Genomic DNA, 8017 nt, shown 5'->3' with positions numbered 1-8017 from the left:
ACCAGGAGGTCTTTAAGGAGCCAAGCCAGGAATAAAACCAGTGCTCACTGAATGTAGAAGTTGTTATGCCCTTTGCTCACATCTGCGGTGGGCTTCTATTCAGATACAGGTTTTGTTGACATTTTTCTGGTGACAAAGCAAAAAACTTTTTTGACTTTATAGACCTATAAGGCTTACATGTCTATTTAGCTCACAGCACCAAATAGCTGCAAGCCAAGGCAAATCCAGGGAAGACTAAGGCCTCATTACCAAGACTCCGAAGGCCCTGCTCAGCTCTAAGGAATCTAGAGGGTAAGCTAAGCATGTACTTTCAGCACCAGCAAAACAAAGAACCCAAAATAAAATCAGAAAGAGAACACCTAAAAGGAAATGAATTTAATTTCAACAATACTTTTCAGCTTAGGGCAGTTTTTAAAATTTTTTGGCCTTTTTAAAAAATTGAAATTGCATATAGAGTGATATTCTTTTCACTGTTTAGCATCTCTAAAAGTTTTTTGGCTCTGAACTATCACAGAAGTTAGACAGCAACCAATCTTACCTTTGGGATAGGTAGGATTGAGTTCAGGTAATTTGCCAAATTGCTTGATGAATAATCCATAAATGTAGCCCTTAACCCACCTAGGGGTATTCACAATGAATGAGGTCAATGGTTTGCCCATAGGACCTCTGACGGGTGTATTTCAAGAATTGTGACAAATGGAGCATAACAGGGCAGATCACTTCCTGTAGCTGCAGAATTAGGGACCAGGGCCCCTGGTGAAACGTCGAGCACTGCACTCTCTAAAGGGAAGTCAGCCATCTCGCCGAGGCCGTACTAAGAGACTATAAAGTGGTCCTACCATTAGCAACCAGTCCAGTCATCCTCATCTTACATTACGATAGCGATCACACGGGACACAGTATTGATGACCAAAATTCATACATGCCTCCCCTCCATTCCCGCTAACACTGGGGAGGGAAGATGGCCTATTCCTCCAAAACCCAAGGGGAGTGTGTGTTTCAGATGAGGAGTGGGGAATGAAGTTCACTCCCTGGCTGGCTGGTTACTGTAGCCCTCCCTCAGCCCAGTGCTTCATGATGAGAGACACTCTGGAAGAGTTGAACACATGTATTGGGAATCTGAGTTCTCAGAAATGAAGGTGGACAGGATGAGGTGGAATGCCATGCCAGGAAAACGACACTGATCATCCAGGCAAAGGCTGCCATACCATACCACCTTTACTTAGGTCCTCAGCAGAAGAGAGAAGTGGACCCCACCCAAAGGAGACTGGAGTCACCTCCTTGCCACCAGCAGCACCCCTGTGGCTGTCTTACCACTCCTCCCTGCCCTCAATTCCAGAGGTGCCAGGGCCCAGAGCAAGGCGGGGTGAAGAAGAGCAGGCTGTGGCTTCCCCAGCTAGCAACACACTCCTACGTTGTAATCACTGTCAGGACCTATTCCTCATGCCCAGCACCTGCCTGGCCCAGAGAAGACATCTGATGCTTGTGTTCAAAAAGGAAGGAGTGGATGAAAGTTCCCCTATTTCAGTTCACCCCCTTTCTTAGTCACTCACTGCTTTCCTGGTTTAGGAGTCTTATGTGTCGGTCAGAGGAGGGTGTTTCCTTGGCTCAGAGACTTAGGTAATAATGTGGCATTACCCAAGGTACACATGGGGTGTGTGTCACATTTCTCAGGAAATGTCAGCTTCTGGGCAGGGCTTAGACTCCCGCAGTTTCTAGTCCCACCCCCAGCCTCTCATTCCAGCTCAGAGCGTGAAAGAGAATAAATTTCTGCTCTTCTGAGCCTTGTTGCATTTTTATCCGAAGACCTCCGGCAGCAGCATGAAGTTGGGAGGCTTCCTCCTGCTTGTGACCCTAGTCACCCTCAGCTCAGTGGTGCAGGAGCTTCAGGCTGCGGTGAGACCGTTTAGAGTTTTTGGTGAGTCCATGCAGAAGGCAGCCCTATCCTTTTTGCAACGAAGGAGCCAGAATGTAAACCAATGGGGGCCAGTGGGTGCAGGGGAAGGAGGGGAAGAAAAGAGAGAGGGGAAGGTATTCCAGGCAAGCAGTCACTGCAGGGGCCCACCTTGACTGCAGGGTCTCTGTGCTTCTGCTTTTACTTTCTCCTCTCCTTTCCTCTGATCATCCCTCCATCTGGACTCTCCAAAAGTGAAGCCTTTTGCCCTCTCATTGGCCTCCGGCCATTTCCCCAGCCTCTCTCTCTCCACCAGTTTGTTGTCTCTTGCTACAAATAAGTTGGATTGCTTACAGAAAATATTTTCTTAAATACGTGAAACATGATTCATCTTTCCCTTTTACTGCCAACATTCTCAAAGGAGTAATCTTCATTCTCTGCCTTTTCTTCCCCATAACTCATCCCTTAATCCCCTGAAGGCTGACTGTAGTCTCTATTGCTGCCTCTACCACTCTCCCAGATTTTCTCCTTCTTCCCCTTTTTTTTTCTTAATTTTTTTTTTTTAAAATTTACTTATTTGGGCTTCCCAGGTGGCGCTAGAGGTAAAGAACCTGCCTGCCAATGCAGAAAACGTAAGAGACTCAGGTTCGATCCCTGGGTTGGGAAGATCCCCTGGAGGAGGGCACAGCAACCCACTCCAGTATTCTTCCCTGGAGAATCCCACAGACAGAGGAGCCTGGTGGGCTACATACGGTCACAAAGAGTCAGACATGACTGACATGACTTAGCGCACACGTTTACTTATTTACTTGGCTGTGCCAGGTCTTAGCTGCCGCACACAAGATCTTCCATCTTCGTTGCAACACGCAGCATCTTTAGTTGCACCATGTTAGATCTAGTTCCCTGACCAGGGATTGGACCCAGGCTCCCTGCAATGGGATTATACTGTCTTGGCCACTGGACCAAAAGGGAAGTCCCTCTCCCAGATCTTCTTAACAAACCTCACAACTGTCTTGAGGAACCAGTTAAAGGTTAAAAGTCTTTAAGCTCTGCAGCATCTTTTTGCTTGCCAGTCCGTCAGTTCTCCAGCTTTTTTCTCTCTTAGATTATCTTCACTGTATCTTCCTCTCCCTAAGTGTCATTGGAAACTCTTGCCCCTCTCTTCTTTGTTCTCCTTCCCTTACATTGGTTGCCAAATACCAGTCCTTCTTTGCAACTGGTTCTTACACGTGTTCCTTCCTTTCCAACCCTCATTGTCACACTGCCTTTTCAGCCCTGATTACTCCACGCCCGGCCCAGTGCGGTGGCTTCCTGACAGCTCTCCTTGCCCCTCTCTTTCTTCTGAAGGTTGCCTGCTTGGTGAATCCCGGTCCATGCTATGCTCTCACACCATCACATCTCTCTCTTGACCTACCAAATGAAATCTCAGTCCTAGGTCCCTCTGTAACTTTGTCCTCTGCCTGCTGTGGGCTTGTCTAGAAGCTCAGACAGTAAAGAATCTGCCTACAATTCAGGAGACCTGGGTTCGATCCCTGGGTTGGGAAGATCCCCTGAAGAAGGAAATGACAGCGCACTCCAGTATTCTTGCCTGGAGAATCCCATGAATAGAGGAGCCTGGCAGGCTGCAGTCCATGGGGTTGCAAAGAGTCAGACATCACTGAATGTGGGGAAGGGAGGTGCTGCAAACCTGTCTGCCTTGACTTCCAACTATTCCCTAGTACTTATCCAGCCTTCCGTTTGCTACTCTTCCTGTATTCCTGGTATTTCAGGGTGAAGAGTGAGGAGATGAGGCACCTAGGGTGCACAATTGAAGGAGGCGCTCACTCTCAGAGTTGTTCAAAGGCCTCTTTAAATGCTGTGTCCTGGGTGCCTCATGCACTTTTCTCTAGTCCCGCCCTGTTGCATTCTCCTCTTGTGAAGTTTTCCTAGTAATTCTTTTCTCTTCTCCACCCTCCCTCTCAATTCTGCCTTTAAAAGATTCCCATACTTCAAGACTTACCCTTCCTGATTCATTGGAAGTGATGTCCTCTCTTTTGCAAGCCCCTTTAGTCCTTTGGATAAACCTCTCTCAGGACATGTGCCAAATACTGCTTTGCTTTTAGTACTTTAAACATAAACTTTATCACCACTGTGAGGCTCTAAGCTGTTGGAAAGTAATAACCTAGTCTTACATCTCCATGGGCTTCGCAGCTGGCTTAGTGGTAAATCTGCCTGCCAACACAGGAGACTTGTATTCGATCCCTGGGTTGGGAAGATCCCCTGGAGAAGGAAATGGCAACCCACACCCGTATTCCTGCCTGGGAAATCCCCATGGACAGAGGAGCCTAGCAGGCTATAGTCTGTGAGGTTGCAAAGAGTTAGACATGACTTAGCGACTAAACAGACCAATTCAATCCACATATCCATACTTCCTGTATAACTTAACCTCTGTGCTTTGTACATAGTAAGAAATCAACAGGTATTAATGAGTGACCAAACTGCTATGAGTGGAGACAAGAATTCTCACATTCTCTCACCATAAATCAAAACAGCTAATAAAAGCATGGAGGGACTGTATTGATCTTCTCTGAGGTCAGCAAGTACATAGTAGACATCCCACCCCGCTCCCGTATTACATCATCAGACATTGCTTATCAGTTATAGCACTCTTTCTCTTTGAGCCTTGACAAGGCAATCCAGCCTTCTCCACACAGCATCAGAACAGTCACCTCCATTGACTGGAGCTGACACTGGAGAGTGAACTTCATCCAGCCCTCCTGGATCTGACTTCATTTTACCTTTGAGAAAACAAAGGCCCAGAGAGGTTCAGAGAGAGAATCAGGTAGAGAATCTCCTGATCACAGCTGAGTCACCCACCCAAGCACAGCACATATTCATCCACAGCTCTGCACACATTTTGTTAGAAACGCTTGCAGGGTCTTAACCAGCTCCCTGGACCTATTTCATTGGTCCTCAAAGACTAACCTTGAGGCTCTGGGAGTGTGGGGAGCCTCCACTTGGGTCAGGAGTGACTCCTTGAAATCTGGAGATGGACTTTTCATGCCAGGGTCAGTTTCACCCTCTGGGATGGCAGAGGGAGGTTGGTCTAGGGGCCAGAGAGTCTGGGCTGGATCCGACTTCTGTACTGACTAGTGGGAAAGTCACCTCAGTGCACCCCAGCTGCCATGCCTGTAAAAAGGGGCCAGTCAGATTCATTGCCCAGAGTGACTACAGGGCACCCTTGATGACATTCAGCTAAGTGTAAGTCTTCCCATCTCTGCCCCTTTCCTTGCAGAGAGAAGAGAGGGCACTGAAGTGGGCTTCTCTGCACTTCCCCTCCACAGATGCAATTATCCTCCTTTTCAAAAAAATTTTTGAGTGTAGTTGATTTACAATGTTGTGTTAATTTCAAGTGTACAACAAAGTGAATTAATTATGCACGTACATATATTCACTCTGTTTTTTTAGATTCTTTTCCCATATAGGCCATTACAGAGTATTGAGTAGAGTTCCCCGTGCTATAGGGCAGGTTCTTATTATCTGTTTTGTACACAGCAGTGTGTATATGTGAATCCCAATCTCCCAATTTGTCCCTTCCCCCGTTATCCTCTGGTAACCATAAGTTTGTTGTCTACATCCACGACTATACTTCTGTTTTGTAAATGAGTTCATTGGTACCCTTGTTTTTTAGGTTCCACATATAAGCGATGTCATATGGTATTTGTCTTGCTGTGTCTGACTTACTTCATTCAGTATGACAATCTCAGTCCATCCATGTTGCTGCAAATGGCGTTTTTATTCTGTTTTATTGCTGAGTAGTATTCCATTGTATATGCGTGCCATAGCTTTTTTACCCATTCCTCTGTTGATGGACAGTGAGATGGCTTCCATGTCCTGGCTATGGTAAACAGTGTGGCAATGAACACTGGGGTGCATGTATCTTTTTGAATCACGGTTTTCTCTGGGTTGGAGAAGGAAATGGCCACCCACCCACTCCAGTGCCCTTGCCTGGAAAATCCCATGGACAGAGGAGCCTGGTAGGCTACAGGCCATGAGGTCACAAAGAGTCAGACACAACTGAGAGACTTCACTTTTTTTCACTTTTCCTCTGGGTATATGCCAGGAGTAATTAATTATTCTGTTCTTTAAAGTAGAACTTGCTTTGTTGAGATTGTGTGATGCCTTGCTTTTCACTGAAATACATAAGATGTTAATGAGTACTATGCTGTGATTAATCATTTATAAATTATATTATGTATTGAACTTGAAGATGGAATTGGCTCCTTAATCATGGGCTGGCCTCCCTAACACCTGTGTCTAGAGTATGGCACTTTTCAGCTGGTCTGTTCTAATGCAGGCACCTGTGTTGACCTCTGCAATGGCGACTGGGACTGTGGTCCAGAAGAGCGCTGTGTCAGCAATGGCTGTGGCCACGTCTGTGTTTCGAACTAAGGTAAAAACGTCAGGTCCTTCCCTGCTTCCTCATTCCATGTTGGAGCCAGGCAGGCAGTACTCTTGGCCCTAGCGGAACTTCCCAGAAGTAGATGAGACAGAAGCCTATCGCTTATGACTTCTCCCTCTTCACTCACCCTTCCCAAGGAAAAAAAGCACCTATCCCAAGATGGTGGTTTCCAAATAATTTCATTTAAAATAATTTCATTACCTGATATATCCTAGAGAAAAATCAGACTATTCATTTAAGAGGAAAAAAAAAAAGATAAAAATCACCCACCCGCAAATGATGTTTGCTTAACACTTCAGTGCATATTTTAAACACGACACACGTGTATAATATCTATGTGAAAACAACATAATCACGTACCTATTTTGATTTCTTGATTACATCACTTAGAGATAGCTAGTCGGAGAATTCCCTGACAGTCCAGTGGTTAAGATTCCATGGTTCCAATGCAGAGGACACAGGTTCGATCCCTGGTTGGGGAATTAAGATCCCACATGTGGTACATACAGCCATTTTAAAAAAAGAAGAAATAGCTAGTAAACAACTTTTAATATCAACACTGATGTTTCTATTCCATCATCTCTAACGCCCTTCATGTGTGCTCATATGTGTCTACCATGTATGCTCATATACTTAGCAAGCTCCATAAGACACATTAAACACATTTCTTATTTTTAATATCATTAAAATGGCTATAGTGAATACTGATTGGTGTACACACTGTTATTAATTTATTTGGAATAAATTCTAAGGTATACAATTGATGACCAAGGAGTATGCTTATTTTAAGCCTTGGATGACATTGCCATAGTAAATGATAAGGGCCCCTTTCCTATAAAAATATTTCACAGGCTTCACGTGATAAATCCTTTACTGTCAGTAGCTATCGACTGGAAACAATGCAAAATAGAAAAGCTACCAGGATTTAGTTTTGATTACAAATTGTGTTAAACACAACAGAATCAACACATACTTTTAAGATACTCTGCTTGTGTTCAGAATGTATTGTTTGTCTTATCTACCCACAATGCCTAGGGCATTTATGGCCTTGTTGGTTCCTGGCAGGTTCTTAAGTCCCAGAACTGGAAAATCTTGTCTCTCAATTGTATTCTGTGGATCCAGGTCCCCAAACAGCAGGTCTCACGCATAATTGTTTTGTACATTTCACAAGATGAAGACTTACCCTAAGGGCCCCCTTTCTCTAGTAATTGTTCATTCCTTCCTAGAGTTCCTATTTTCAAAGATGTGACTACTCGAAGGTCCTTGCCCAGGAAGACAGATGAAGACAGGGACCTATGGATGGAATGGACAAATGATGCGGATGGGAAGAGAAAATACTTGTTTCTTTTAATAAATCATCATTAAAAGCACCCACAGTACCTGATTTGTTTGGTGAGGGATGATAAAGAAGAAGATGAGGCAATGGGGAATAGGTGACATTTGTTGGGCACTTGCTATTCAACAAGGACTGTGTTATACACCCCACAAGTATCATCTAATTTATCCTACAACAACCTTGTGATTATGCTTATTATCACTACCACTTTACATATAAGGACACTGAAGTCTGAAGAAATTAATTTGCTCAAAGTCATCAAACAGACAAGAGTCCGGGCTTTAAGTATATTTCCACATCAAACTTTAAGTCCTATACATTATGGCATAGTGGTTAGGAGATCCAA

General features: G+C 44.6%; 2 long non-coding RNA genes across 3 annotated transcripts; one reads left to right on the top strand and one right to left on the bottom strand.

The window, feature by feature from the left end:
• Positions 1-1663: 1663 nt before the first annotated feature.
• Positions 1664-7705, top strand: LOC138447213 (uncharacterized). Its single transcript, XR_011259737.1, has 3 exons — positions 1664-1918; positions 6231-6326; positions 7562-7705. It is a non-coding gene; the product is annotated as an uncharacterized lncRNA (long non-coding RNA).
• Positions 4430-7628, bottom strand: LOC138447214 (uncharacterized). Of its 2 annotated transcripts, XR_011259739.1 has the most exons (4): positions 7519-7628; positions 6696-6805; positions 4859-5062; positions 4430-4671 (listed from the first exon to the last, which is right to left on the bottom strand). It is a non-coding gene; the product is annotated as an uncharacterized lncRNA (long non-coding RNA). The 2 variants fall into 2 exon arrangements; XR_011259738.1 differs by lacking the exon at positions 4859-5062.
• Positions 7706-8017: the final 312 nt, after the last annotated feature.

The sequence above is a fragment of the Ovis canadensis genome, chromosome 11 (genome assembly GCF_042477335.2).
Source record: "Ovis canadensis isolate MfBH-ARS-UI-01 breed Bighorn chromosome 11, ARS-UI_OviCan_v2, whole genome shotgun sequence".
Taxonomy (NCBI): Eukaryota; Metazoa; Chordata; class Mammalia; order Artiodactyla; family Bovidae; genus Ovis; species Ovis canadensis.
The sequence above is the reverse complement of the archived record's forward strand: the minus strand, read 5'-3'. Positions and strand labels throughout refer to the sequence as shown.